Here is a 15,140-nt window from a genome sequence, read left to right as displayed (position 1 = left end):
CTATGGAGGGCAGAGCTGACTTTATGTAGAGCTCTCATCAAAACTTTGGATCCCCTCCTAACGCTCTGCTGTGCTGCGTGGGGAGCCCACCACACAGTCCTGGATCCCACCCCAAGGGACAAAAAGGGTAATGACCCAGTGCTTAACTCTAAAGCCCGTGGTCACATTCAGCCCTTTGTCAAGTCCTCTTCAAAGCCCAAATAGAGGCACCAGATGCCATTGTATAACTGGAGCAATGGTGTGAGCTCCCCATGACTATAAAGGGGACATTTAATTTCGTCTACTACCATTACTGGAAGCACTGTGCTTCTGCAAGCATTAATTAATGGCACATAGTGTTCTGCGAGATCAGACCATCCAAGCGGCAGAGTGTAAACTGCAAGCCCCAAAGTACTAACCTTTAGCTCAGGGTTAAAGCTGGACCTATCAACTTCAGCAGCACGGGGGTTTTAGGAGTTTTTGCTTCCTTGAGTGCCCCCCACAACTCCTCCTGGCTCATTCTTGTAAATGCAAAGCCAGTCTCCAAGCTCTTAGTCGTGTCTGTCCATGGAAGCACACAGCGAGCGCGATGACAGCAGCGGTCCGAGGCAGAAATACCCACCGGTGTGTGCGTGTGCGTGAGTACACCCCAGCACATCTGAGGGCACCGTTTTGCAAGCCCAGGAAACTTAGATCTAAGTTTGCACTGTCCTTAAGGACAGTCCTGACTGTGTAGTGCTGACAGCAGCAGTCATGGGACGGGCCAGGGATTGGATCCAACTGAAAAATAACCCTATAAAAATAAGTAATAATCTGCTGCCAGGTGTGTGGGCTCCCTGATCAAGGTCTCTCGCCCACAGTCACACCAGAACATACACAAGAATAGGACCAACCCTTTCACTAGAAGTAGTGCCTTAAATTTGTATGTCACCTGTAAGACTATGCCCTGATGGGGGTGGAGAACAGTTATGCAAGAGAGGAAACAAGCTGTCGGAGATCAGACAGCACAGTGCAAATATCTTAATGCCGTTGCACTGCCGAAGCCAGTGTCTTGCAAAACGACGCTTCTTCCAGCAACCCAGACTTTCCGACAGGGTCTGTGATTTTTAGGAGTTCAACCAAAGGATTACCAGACACGCTAATGATGCACGTCTTCCTGGCAGAGTCCTCTGGGATCACAACTGTGACTGATTCCAAAAAAGAAAATCCCGTTAGAAAAAGATTGGAGATCAAAGCAAGAGGTTACACCTACATCCTGGAACATGCATGCCCATGCGACAGAAGAGTTTTAAACTTGGTTTCACACTAAACGTCTGTCCCTCCGACAGAATCATTAGGTTAGCATTGAATGCTACACCTGTACAATCTCTCCGGGAGAAAAATCGTTCCCCATCTGCCCTGAAAAATGAATTAAACCGAACAGAGCTTTTATAAAGGAAAAGAAACTGCTACTTTCCTACACAATTCCCAGCTTAGGAGCAGGCCAGGACTACCTGCTTAGCTTAGCAGAAGGTATTTGCTGGATACATTAGCTACAAGGCAGCTTGAGTAGGTGTTCCACAACAGAAATGATCCAAACAAAAGTGCTTTTTCTTTTTTTTTTTTTCCTCTCCTCAAAGTGTGCAAACATCATCATATCCTGTCCAATATTTCAGTCATTCCAAGCATGCTAGCAACCTACACTGTTAAAAGCCACTCAGCTAAATCTAGAGGACACACTTAAGAAAAAAAAAAAAAATAAAAAAAATTGGGCATTATGCGAATAATGAACAATGAAGAAATGAATAAATAACCATCCATTCTTCAGAAATTATCTACCTCCACTTAGTTCTCTACTTTGCCAGCCAGGAAAACAAATATTTTCTTATTTCTTAAAAGGTAGTTCCTGCCTTTGAACTCAGTACATAAAAAAAAAAAAAAAAAAAAGGGATTTTAATGACATTTTCAAGCCATTACAAAGATTCTGCAGTTTTTTAAAGCACAACTGGATAAAAGAAATGTAAGGGACTAAAATCAAAGATTCCCCAAAAGCTGAAATCATCTTTATTTACATGAGTTCAGCTCTCTGGGCTCCCCACAGCTGAGAATCTGCCTCACTTACCGCGACCTCCATTCTGTCACTGATCTGCTCCGTGGCCTCCAGCTTTCTCCCTCCATCCTCCTAGTCCCAAGACGCGAAATAAACGTGGTCTCAGAGATGACGTGGCAAACGCCTCCGAAGAAGGAAAGTGCAACAACCAAACCTCTGTGTAAATCACCACTCTGGGGAGGCAAAATCTGTTTCCCTCAGACCCAGCAAGCTCCCAGCCGCCATCATTTTGAGTTATCTAAGAGCACTAACAATAGCTGTCTTGTTTTAGCCAGACTTGCAGAAAACCTTAAAGGACGGCCTGGTAGCTGAGAACTATCCTGAAACAGCTCCAGGAACAAACTCCAGTGTGAACAGCAGGGAGGGGCTTTGTGACCCCTCTTGCATTACACTCCTGCTGATAAGCTTATCTCACTATCTTCAGAGCAACCCAGGTCTTCCTCAGTGCCAAAACACTCCCTGCTGCATCCATCCTTACAACCTCACATCCCTGGCCCCAAGATGTCACCAAACAAAAACTCTGGTGGCCACAAAAAAAAAAACCAACATTGCACTTAAAACCATGGACATGATTAAAATTCCCCAAAGAAGCACCACTTTTTACAAATCCACTGCATTTAAAGATCTCCAGAGGAAAAGGTCACCAATATATACACAGTGCATCTCCCAAAGCAAAGGTTTGTCATGCTGCTGTCAGGTTCAGCCTGCAAACAGGTTGTTATAAAAACCCCGCGTGTCCACACCACGGTGGCACAGCTGTATATTTTGGTGACGTGATGGACACACTCTGGTCAGGTGTAGGTAAAGAACAGTGCCATCAACTCCATAAAGAGCACGTGTCCCTCACAGCCAAAGAGCACAACAACTAAAACACCAACTGATGATATCCTACTTCAGACAAGGCAGTTGCATGTGTCGAGTTTAACCTCAAGAGGCTTTATTACAGGTTGCAGCGGACTCTCAGAAGGTACAGGGAGGAGCTGAACCCCACAGGCTCCCCAAAATATGTTCATAACTGTCCACAGACACAAACACAGGACTTCAAACTCAGGTTCCTACAAAGCCACTTTGCAGAGCAGAGACACATATCACATGAAATAGCTGCACCGCATCAACAGGCTCTCCAGGTCCCACGATGCATGGGATGCTAACCGGAGTTGCCATGAAGTTTTATTTTCCAAGTAGTTCATACTCCCACCTGGAATTTATGGAATTATGGTATTTCTGGAATTTATTCTTAAAATAATAAAAAAAAAAAAAAACAAACCAAAAAAACCCAGAAACATTAGATTTCAAAAGAAAGCAAGGATTTGTAACTAATTCCCATGGTGACTACTATAAACTCAAGCGATATGACTGTGCATACACCCACGTGCCCTCTACGCGGAGCACGGAATACCTGGACACATCAAAGCCAACGTGTCAAGAAGAGCTGATGAAAACGGGACACATCATCAAGGCGGCTGAAAATTTTCATGTTCCCTCAATGGGAACACAAGAAGGATGACAACATGTTCTGGGAACAACACAATGGTTTGTGATGCCATTTGTTAAACAGTTCACTTCTCAGGAGTCCATAATACAAGGAATTGGTTGCATTCGTTGTTCTACATTTATGCTTCTGTCCCCTCCTCACAGACCTGCTAGCACACTCGGTGTGCAAGAGGATTTGAACCCCAGCTCCCACCAGCCAGGAGAGAGCACCTTGCTCACCAGCCGTGGTGGGTTACTATCACCCTCCCACATTACTGCGGTGCTACAGATTAATTTTTGCACCCAAGCAGAGCAGGACAGATCCTTAAGCCAGATGGTTTAGATGCTCTCTTGAGAAGGAAGAGTTCAAATACATTCTTTATCCACTTCATTTCCAAGAGGTAATCTTTATACCTCTTTAATTTATTATTTACCACTCTGACACAATGTTTTAGCTCACCAACAGAGCTAAAAAACCCAGTAATTTAATTTCCATAGACTTGACTTCATTAACTTCTGGAGAGGACTAATGTTTGTGGCCACTGGGAAAGGGTATTTCTACATTTTTCCATTTTCTGGTCTGTTAATTACGGTTACTGAGAGAAGGAGACAGCAGTTAGATTTGTGAAATACAACAGGCTGTATTTTAATATTTGTCAAAGGCACAGAGAAAATAATTTCTTTTTTTATTTAACCCAATCATAAAAAGTAAGTAAATCCACATACTTCAGAAGTCAGCATCACCATTCTCCCTAGACACTCATTTGGGCCAGGAGGAAATTAGTTAGAGAATCTTAGATGTCATTAGAAGGGATTATTTTTCTGTGGGACGACGGTCACAGAAAACACGAAGCCATATAACTGGGGCTGAGAGGACAGGCAGCTACGCTTTTGTAGTAGGCAGCGGGAATACACTACAGGCAGGAACATCCCTCCGAGCTTCTGAAGCAGAGATGGGGACAGTCCGCTACCTTTTGCGGATGGAGGGTTGCGAAAAACCCAAATCATACTACTTGGCTGAGGAGGAGACCAGCCAAAGAGCACCATCGCACCTTTTAGACCACAGGGTCCTGTAGGGAGCCCATAAACCATAGGTGGCTTTCTGCTTATGAGGAAAGTTAGCAATTTCACAGAGTTTTCCAAACTCTACCTCAACCTCTCCATCCCCACCAAGTCAACTGAGATTCCCCCATCCCAGGACAAGATTGTGTTTCAGAGACATCACGGTTAACTTGGGACAGCACTCGGACACATCTTGGTGGAAAAGACACAACAGAGAGAAAGCCCTTCAGGTGAAAACCAGAGGGGGCTATCCAGGAGTGCCTTCAGCAGCGGCAGAGATGGGGACAGAAGCTCCCAGGACACGTGCGGTGTGTTTGTTTGCTCTGCCATTTCAAAAAAGCATGGCACAAACCGGTACAGCTCGAGAGCAGCTCCTCCGCCGGGCCAAAGGATTGAGCAGGATAAACGACCACAGCGCCCAACATCAGCTGGCATTTTCAGGACTTAAAGACCCAGACCTCCACACCTATTTTCACATATAGTCTGGCCGTAATACCTGCTAGTTGCTCCTCTAAACCCAAAGATGCCCAGGTAAACATCTGAGCAGCTATGCGATGATTTGGATCCAGGCACTGAGTCAGGCTTAAGACCATCATTTTTTTGCCAGCTCAGTAGTCACCCAAACCTGTTTCCCAGTCCAGCTCCCCACTCCACAATGGGGGTACGAAGGAAAGACAGTACTGTCTTTTTCAAAGGCAAAGCGAGCTGAAACTACGGACCTTGCTACTCACTGAAAAACACCGTACATCTGTTCCACAGCAGTGCCATAAAAGATTAGTAAGTGCTGGGCTAACAATCTGGAAAGGGAAAAGGACCTAGGAGAGCAAAATGTTATCACTAAGTCAATAAAACAACATTTGTAAAAGACTGAAAAGATACAGCATTCTTGCACAACGCACAGAAATGCTCCTAGGCTGATTTCTCGTCCTCCACTAAACCTGTCTGGTAACTCCGGGAACAGGAGTGTGTCGGACAGGCTAAGGGAAAAGTGGATCAACGGGGTGAGCTAAGGACAGAGCTCTGGGCTCGGCTCTATTTGTGCAGGATCACGCAGTGGACATGCATTAGCCGATACATATGGTTTCACTTTTACGTAAAGCTCGTGTTTACATCTAATATATCAGGGCAATTACAGCTGGCCCCAGCACTGGATTTGAGACAGCGTGCCTATACACCACGCAAAGGATTTTTAGGGGTGATCGGAGAGCAAGGATCAAGTGGAGCAGCTGTATTTCTGGGGCTGAGGATGTAAATTGCTAAAAAGCTTTGTTTTGAGGTCAGGCTCGGTAACTGACAATTGGCTTTGTGCATTTCGCTACCGCGCGTCCGAGACTAATCCCTCATCCGCCGCAGTGATTTAAAAGACGGAGCAATACTGCAGAAGTCAATGGATTTGACTGAAAACACGAGATCGGTACCAACTGCCAAGCCCCCAGTGATTGTAACAGCTTTGTGTAAACAAGAAACGCCAAAACGCAAATGAACTGCAAGTCTTCACAGCTCGTAATTTACATCCCGCCTCACACATCAGATGATGGTGACTTTCCTACTTAACCTTTACTCTTCATGTCATCGCCTGAAACGCTGAGGCAGGGAAAGCGGAGGCGCGCGCGGACGCCCGTCGCGTGCGGGCGATACACCGGCATCGACACGGGGAGGGGAAAAAAATAACCCAAAATGCCCCGAAACCCCAACAAAACTGCCCGCACCAGCGGGTGCTCTGCCCCCGGCCCCCGGTCCTTTCCCCCATCCCTCCCCAAAAACACAGGGAGGGATGACACCACCACCCGCAGCCTCCCGCTCTCCACCCGGGCTCAGCGTGGCACCCGCCGGGGTTTCTCGGAGCTGAGGAACAAGGGTTTGCGCGTTCGCGAGGCGATTTCGTGAAGCTGGTGGCAACGGGGTGGACGGGACGCGGGGGCAGACCCACGGCGGGCACTCCTCTCCCACCGCGGGCTGGAAATCTGCCTCGGCCGTGAGGGGGCGAGAGGCGGGCTGACCACCGCTGAGGGGGCCGCTGGCCTTCCCGCCAGCCCCTCGACGCCGGCAGCGGTGGCAGCCGCAGGCGGCCGAGGGACAGGCCGGGACGCGGCAGGTGCCCGCCGAGGGGAGGACGAGGGGGCCCCTGGCCCGCCGTGCCCTCGGAGCGGGGGAACCCCCGGCAGGCGGGGAGGGAGCCGCCGCTGCCTTCCTCCCCGCCTCGTACCTCTCTCTGCGGTGGCCGGAGGGGACGGGGTCTCGCCGCCCGCCCGGCTCGCCTCAGCGCCTCGCTCCCCTCCCCGCGTCTGGCGGCTCCCGGCGCGGCTGCGGCGGCGGCGGCGGCTGCTGGCACTACGAGGCGAGAACCAGCGCCGGCCTGTTTTCCAGCCGCCTCCCCTTCGGCCCGCCCCGGCTCCGCCTCAAGGATCCCCCCGCCTCCTCCTCCTCCTCCGCCTCCTCCTCCGCCTCCTCTCCGCCCGCTTCCTCCCGCAAGCGGCGGCCCGGCGCGGCCTCCGGGGCCTGCGGGGCGGCTGGGCGCCTTCCCCCGCGGGCAGCCGGCGGCCGGCCCGGGCCCAGGGCACCGCAAACCCAACCCACCGAAACAGCAAAGCCTCGGGGTTCGCAAACCCTCGTCTCCTCCTTTAGGACAGGCCTGGGAGAGGACGGCGCCGGGGGGATCCCAGCGATAGCCCATCGTGGCCCTCAGGCTGACATGGGATGTGTACTCTTATTAAATACCTCTGGGCATAAAGCCTCCGCCATGCGGACCTCTCCCGAAGGTAGGAGAAAGCAAAAAATCTCATGACAGCGTAACAAGCCAGGAGACGGCATTCAGAGCCCTAAAGCGGAGGGGACAGGGCTCTCCCGGCTTCTGAATTTGATGCTTTTCATGCAGCTGAAGGGTCAAAGTCTTGTCTCCACGCAGCAGCCCTGTAAACAGCACATTTTATTAAATTACAGTCTCTTTCCAAAAAAAGTTTGCAACCAGGAACAAGGAATGTGAAAGGCGCAGGATGAGGCTCCGCCAGTGGAGCTGAAACACGCAGGCAACCCCCAGCCTTACCATCAAACGCCAGCTGAAATTGCTTTTGGATGTCTGGAGAAAAAGTCTGGAGAAAAGACTGCACCTTGGATGAACATAGTCATGTCTGCAAATTGCCTTCGAGCGTTTTAAGGTTTTATAAAACACGTTCAGCTGCCTGCCGGAGGTTTGCACCTGCACAAGTGGGGAGAGGTTGCTTAGCCAGCCGAAACATCTGGAGAACACAGCAGGAATAACGTGGGGCTCAGGTTTCCCCGGTTCAACCAGATATTAAATAATAACTGTGCAAACTTTTCCATCTCATATATACAGTGTTTGCAGGCCATTTTCTTCCAGACCTTGCACTCTTCTGACTGCCCTTTATTGCTGCTGTCACGGCTGCAATCAATACCTTCAAAGCACCTCGAAGTATCCAGATGCTGTAGCATCTGACAACCTGTACAGGACAACGGGCATCTCATGGCCATACGCTGTGTTTGAAACGTGGTTTCTGAGCCCGCAAGCCGTGAGGATGGCTGTCCCCATCCAGCACACCACAGGAGCCGGCCAGTGCTGCTAGGGCAGGCTGGGCATAGTGGGGTGCTAACGGAGAAGAGGCAGCAGCTCTGCCCTCACACACGTGCCCCACAGCCTCAGCACAGGGTCTCTACAAGCCTACAGATGGAAGCAGAGCTTTGCAAATTAAAGGACTTCAGGGAAATGAGCCATATCCTTGTTTTAACCAGCTATATCTGGAAAGAGGAATTGGCAGCAAGGTTGGTTATGTTGGCTGGAAAGAGCAGCCTTTCCCATCGGACCGGACAGAGTCTGAGATGATGAGGAAATAGGGTCAGTTTGATGGTCCAGCTTGGAGCTACCTATCCAGAGGGGACGGAGAGGAAGCCGGGATTTCCTGCCCATAGCCCTCAGCATCTCACAGAGCAATACCTGCCCCTGGGGCTGCCTCTCATTGAGGCCACCTCTGCTGGTAGCCAAAGGGGAGCCCCGGCGAAGAACAGACTGGTGCTCCCTGTTCCCACAGAGAAGCTGACCCATGAGAGATGCTAGTCATCCAGCAGCTGGGAAAGCTGGTGAGCCAATTCCTACTGAATGGCACTTCTATTTCCTCCATAGCAAATAAACAACCGTTCTCCAGGACTGCACTAGCTCTCAGCTCGCTTGGCTGCAATTTGAAGGATTTGAACTAAATCTAGAAAGCTCTGAGTAGCTGGGGTCCCCTGGGCTCTACCCTCTTTCTCCAGTTTAAATTTGACAACAGAGCCCAGCCAGCTCAAAAGCCCTAGGCATGCTTGCAAGACATTTTGAGGGTACATAGAAATGCAATTACCTATGGGAAAATAAAGCAAAAATGCCTTGCAAGCACATGTTTAATACAGTGTTCGATGCATTAAGAAAGAGGAATTGACAGATATGGCTGATGTTGGTGCCATACTGGGACAGTAGTTCCAAAGATATTTGATTAAATCCTAAAATTAGCACTTTTTGTGCCCCTGACATTTGTTTTCTTAGCTTGTGGTCTGTGAATCTGGCCTTCAAGGTAAATAGAGCATCTTTCCTGGGAAGAACCCATGAACCACAGGTTTATGAATGAAATGCAAAGTGAATGATGAAAGTCCAGAGAGCGTAACCCACAAGCTAGGAAGAAAGACCTCCTTGTGCAACACACCTGAGAAGACTGCCAAGAGACATAATTGGCATGAAGAAAGAAAAGGGTGTTATTGCCTGGAAGGTCTCTTTCTGGGAGGGTTGTCGGGTTTTTTTGCACTACAGCAAGATCTCCCAGGGATGGACAGAATTAGCTCAGGTCTCATGTGCTTCAACACACACACATTCAAGTGGGGAAGGGAGTCTAGGAAACTGATCTGGAGAGCTCATGGTGGGCACGAGGCGGGTGGAAAGGTACCTGGACACTATATTAAGCTGTACTTCTGGGTTTGGGGGTGTTTGAAGTCTTCTCAAGGAGATCTACTGGATGGGTTGATCTTTTTTTTTTTTTTTTGGCCAAGCAAAATAATGATTTAAAGCCATTAAGCAATTGTCCTCTAGATTCCTATTGACCAACATAATGCCTCATTCCTTGAACTGTCAGGCGAGATGAGGATTAAGCCTGGCATGAAGCTTTTTTTAGGAAAATAAAGATCCAGCTGCCTGGAAAAATGAGCAGGAGTGGAGATGAAAAATAGGCAGCATTCAGTACCCCTCCATGCTCCAAAACACTGCATTCCTGACATTAAATATAAAAAGGCTTTGCCTCTTGCTGTTCTCAGGCAGCGTTTTTCATCCTCAGATTTAAAAATATTGGTAAAAGTGCCATTATCCACTTGAAATCAGCAATCCTACCATGCAAAGCCATCCGATACAAGCCACTGGGCGTGCTATGCTTTGAAGATTGCCCACTCTTGCGAAGACTGGGAGTTGGCATTAAGAGCGTGTCTGCAGTCAAAAGGCCTCATTGCGTGTCCAAAGTTTCACGCATGCTCAAATCTTTGGGGGATCCACTCGCACGCTGACATTTAGCAGGACCCTCGTCAAGTTAAAATACAACTCAAAGGAAACACAAAATATGTAGCTTAGAACAGGGGTCTTCCAGTTTTCTAACCCAGGAATCATTATCATAAGGGCACCTGGGCGCTGATTTTGGCTCCTGCTCTGGGCTGGGTGATGCGCGACGGCAGAGCCGCTTGTGTTCCCCTGAGCAGGACACTAAGTACAGTTTGGAAATACCTGTGGTAAATAATGACATTACAACAACTCCAAACAGCCCAGCTGACTTTTCCAACCTCTGCACTTTGTTTACTAGAGAAAGACTAATCCATTTTACCTGCAAAGTAGACAACGCAAACTTACCACGAGGGCTCAGATATAATCCTTTATTATCTTTCCATCCGTACGTAATACGGAATTTCCATGATTCATTCACCCACTTGAGGAACACTTGAATAGTCAAACAAAAACATACGTTCCCAGGAGAAAAAGCAAAACCACATCCGGTGCAGGAGAGAGAAACATTCTAACATAAATACAAAATCCCGCTAGAAGTTTTATCTGAAGCAAGACTACTGATCATAAACACAACGAGGAAGGGCAAAAATCAAATGGTATCGCTTCTTGTGAATGTTTTTCCCCTTTTCCTCACGATCCCCTGACAATAAGTCAATAAAAGGTTTTACCAAGACTACAAAGGGAATCTGAAAGCTCAGCAGCTTCCCTTTGAAAGTATATTCAGGCTACAGGTGGTTTCAAAAGTCACTTCAGAGAGTCTGCCCTTTGCTAAAAAGCCTTGTGACTTTCCAGTCATTCCAGCGTAGCTGCAGTAAATCATAGGAATGAGAAATAAATGACGTTTGCTATTCAGTCATCATTTGACAAGCTGTCTAAGTGACAGGGAGATCTATCATAAATATTTCCCTGTGATGATAAACAATCTAGACACACAACTACCATCCAGCTCACCTTTATGGTTAGAAACAAAACAAGCCCAGGTGAGGAAAAAAACTCCTGAAATTCCCCTCGCAGGTTTTTTTCTTCCTTATTCCCTTCTAGGAAAGTTATTTCCAGAATGATACAGCCCAAGCAATAATATCTTCTAATATCCTGAGAGCTACAGGCTTTAACACTTTCCTACATGGATTCCTGGAAGGATATAGCTGCTGAGAAAAGTATCCAATCTCAATAACGGGAAAACAAAAATTCTACCTGTGAATATCCATGGCAATCCTCAATAAATTGTTGTAGTGGGCATGCACCCGCAGTGCTTGAAATGCGTCGCTCTTTCTAGCTTGTATCTGTCAAGCGTCAAGTCCCAAATACTTATTCTTACCGCAACCTTCTCTCTGCTAAATTTAAAAATCCTTCATGATTCCATTTCTGCAAGTTCTCGTAGCTAAAGTACCCCTTTGGTTTCATTTGGATTAGGAAAGTTGGAAATACTTTCCCTGGAGCACAGGCAGAAAGCAGGGTAAAAGATGGCACTGTCCATACACACCCCCCACACGCAAACACACATCTGCGTGCTGGCCCAGGGCTGTGCTGTCCGACAGCCGGGATGTCTCCCAGTGCTCCCAGTACACAACATCTGGCTCATTCGGGAAGGAGCTTGGACATCTGCTGTGCCTTACGTGGGCTGCGTAAGTGCTGCAAGACTCTCTGGGATATATGGTGGCAACAACCTGAGTCGGTACAGCCAAGGCCGTTGTCTGTCCATGTTGGAAATAGAAAGTGCACGCAAGACCTTCAGTCCCCACCATCATCAGGTGAGCAAGGCTGTTAGTGCATAGATCCCGGCTTTGGCATTTCATGCTTTTATGACACATTCTTTTCCCTTGCACCTTGCTACATCTCTCAAAAATCCTGAAGAAAGTCATCTTCGGGAGACAACGGGAAGGACAGCAGTACCCCAGCCACACCACAAAGCAGATGCCTTTGAAAAAAGGCAAAAAGAATAAAGAGGCAGAAAAATGGGGCTAGCAAAGAACAGCAGAACAGCTGTCCTGGGTGAAAACAAAGATCTGTCTAGGCCAGTATGCTGCCTCCACAAGTGGAAGAACAAAACTCACCCCTCTCAGCTCCCCGTTATTTTCTGCTCAGGGACTTCATGAGATAGACATGGTTTCTCTGTATTTAGTAACCTTCTTTGGATTTTGTTTTCATGAGCTTGTCTGCTCTCCCCATGTAAATATTGACAACCCCCGCACCCTGCAGCAAGGAGTTCCGCCAAGGAACCATGTCAATGACACGTCCTTTGATTTGCTTGGAGCTTGCTGTCTTCATTTGATGCCCCCGTGTTCTTATATTGGAAGAGACAGTGAACAGCTGACTTCTCTGCAAGTCTCTCGCTATTTTGTACACCTCTAGCATATCCTTCTTAAGTTATCCCCAGGAAAGTCCTAGCTCACCTAGCGTCCCTTTTTATGAAAGCAGTTATGGACCTTGACTCCACTTTGTTGCCAATTCAGCATAGGTTGCGTGAAACTGCAATCACTTAAACTATTCTGAACACAAAGAATCCAGGAAATGAAAATTTGGCAGGTACAAAGGAGCAGAATTGAATATGGAAATCTGGGAGGCTTTGCCGATGATAGCAGCGCAGCTCCCGCGTTATCTCACAGCAGGTAACAGAGGAAAGCGCAAGCAACGGCAACGGCAGTGGGAACAGTGGAAAAATGCAAACTAGTCCTACGAGTCTCGTTTTCAGTCTCTAGCACTGGCCAGATGACAGCAGTACTTCCAGCCAATATATCTCTTTTCCAGCCAATATCTCGCTGGTTTTGGATGTTCCTCCTTGAAAGCCAAGGGCTGATACCTGCAAAGGCCAGTGAATGATCCTGAGAGTCCTCCTGCCCCCACCGATGTTTCCATCCCGGTCTCAGCAGCCCCTGCCTCCCCTCCTCTGCCTTCACTCTGGGCACTGCAATGCCCACCAATGCCTGCTCGCAGACTGCAGCCATTCTCGCTGACCAGAACAGCCCTGTTGTTTCGCTGTGCCCCGCTGTCTGTCCGTGCCTGTCTCTCAGCTCCTGACGGTGCCGAGTTCGCGAGCCACCCAGTACAGAGGCTGCCTTTGTGTTCTGCACGTGTACACTGCCAAGTGCTATGAGCCATCCTGGTACTGCGTTTCCTAAAAATAGCTTGCCCCACAGATAACCTGCAGTCTTTAAAAGTCGCAGGTCTTGAAGATAAGCCCTCATATATAACCTGCACAAAATGAGAAGCAAAGGCACTCCTGGGGTGAACAGAAAAGCTCTGAAGAAATAGGCTAAGAAGCATAATGGAGAACACAGCCTCGGTACACCCACAAGCAGCAGAGGAAACTAGTGCCAAGGGGCCCAGGGAGCAAGTATTATGTATAACCTGCCCACAGACATAATACGACAACTGCTGAGCCACAAGGGTTTTTTACAGCCAGCCTCCAAGTTCTGTGCATGAAGACACAGCACTGCTAGCAAAAGTAGTCCAAAAGAATAATGATCCATCTAAATTATGTGAAAAAGCACTCCAATTTAGCTCTTTCTTTACATAAGGGTACGTATTTTGGATATGAAGCATATCCAGATAGCATTTTACCCTTCCACAACTTGCAACATATCCACTTACTCTTTCACATTTTATTTTAATAACAGGGGAGTCAAGCAAGCTCGATTGACGGGCTGGTTCCCAGGGAAACATGAGCAACTTATTTCTCTTAAATAGCAGGCACAAATGTTTCCTGTGTTAAACCATGCAGCCTGCTGTGACATTCAGAGCTCTGGGATATAATCGCAGAAGGACAGAATGTGTTTGCCTGGCTCTGAGGTGGGGAAGGAGAAAGGTAGCAGCACACTGCAGCTGGTGACAGGCACTAGCATGGATCTGGCACCCAAATCACTTTTGTGGAAACAGGTCCCTTGCCCTAATCCCCAAAGGAAGGGCAAAACGAGACTTTAACAAAAACTGGTGAAATTACCCAGGGTTGCTGGGAGAGAAACAGAAGAAGAGAATTGCTAATAGCAAGCCATCAAAATCTCAGTCAAAATGCTAGGCTGGCTGGCCGGTGGTGTTGGGACACATTAAGAGTGTAAAAACAGCCACGCTGCTCTGGCCCAGGGTCTGTCCAGCTTGGGAAGCTGCTTTGGCGGGTACAGATAAAGGTGGGAAGGGACTTGGAAAAGAAAATGGAAGACAAAGCTGAGCACCCTCATAAGGTGCCCTCCAGTAGCATTCAGGGCATCTCAAAACCTGAGATTACCTCCACAGAGACCGGTGGAGAACATGTTCCCGCTGCATGTAACCAAGGATGCTGTTCCCAACTCGGATCACATGCTGCAAAGTGCAGTGGTTTTTGTGGCTAAGCTCATTTTTCTTCCTGCTATTTCAAGTTAACGAGATGAAAAAAAATAGATAAAACCAGTGGCCATGAGCAGGCATTCAAGGATGGGTCAAACACATACAATACTTCTCCCCAAAACTCTCCCTGCCCCCTTTATATTCCGCTCAGGGGACCTCTTGAGCCTGATGGGATCTGTATGCTTAGTAAATCCCAGCGGATCGCTCATCCCCATACTTGCCTATTCACCTTTTGAACCTTCTTGTATCCACAGTATCCTTCAGCAAGAAGTTTACAGCTCAGCTACCCATTGCATGAGGACCCGTCTCCATTGGTTTGCTTGGACCCCATAACCCACGAACTTGCTTTGCTGGCCCCTAGTTCTTGTTCTGGCAGAGGCACTGGACAGCTGTTCCCTCGCCACCCCGTCCCTGGCACGCAGGATTTTCCAGACCTCCTTCATGTGCTCCTTCAGTATCTAGGGCCACAGTCTGCTTTCACTTATCTCCTCTAAGCCAATATTCAAGTGGTTTTTAAGTGAGCAGGTGATAGTTTGGCCTCAGGACAATTTTTTTACACCCTCACACAATTTGCTTTTTTGTTAAAAAGAAAAAAAAAAGATAAATACTTCCTTTTTTTTTTTTTTTCCTCAGTTGCTTTAGGATTCAGAAGAAACAAAAAAGACAATGAAATACAAATTTTGCATGCCAAAG

General features: G+C 47.9%; 1 protein-coding gene across 3 annotated transcripts in view; it reads right to left on the bottom strand.

The window, feature by feature from the left end:
- SMOX (spermine oxidase) overlaps positions 1 to 15,140 on the bottom strand; it is a 109,208-nt gene that overhangs the window by 48,865 nt on the left and 45,203 nt on the right. For 2 of the 3 annotated variants that reach the window (XM_087737862.1, XM_087737860.1), the window contains exon 1: positions 6,810 to 6,980. The exons of the other annotated variant lie outside the window; for it this stretch is intronic. The gene's annotated coding sequence lies outside the window, so the exon portion shown is untranslated. Of the gene's footprint in view, positions 1 to 6,809; positions 6,981 to 15,140 lie in introns of those variants that run through there. 3 annotated transcript variants of the gene reach the window in all.

This window comes from Nipponia nippon, unplaced genomic scaffold, assembly GCF_047370975.1.
Source record: "Nipponia nippon isolate SJK-2023a ecotype South Korea unplaced genomic scaffold, ASM4737097v1 scaffold_6, whole genome shotgun sequence".
Lineage (NCBI taxonomy): Eukaryota > Metazoa > Chordata > Aves > Pelecaniformes > Threskiornithidae > Nipponia > Nipponia nippon.
This window is presented reverse-complemented; position numbering and strand designations above follow the sequence as displayed.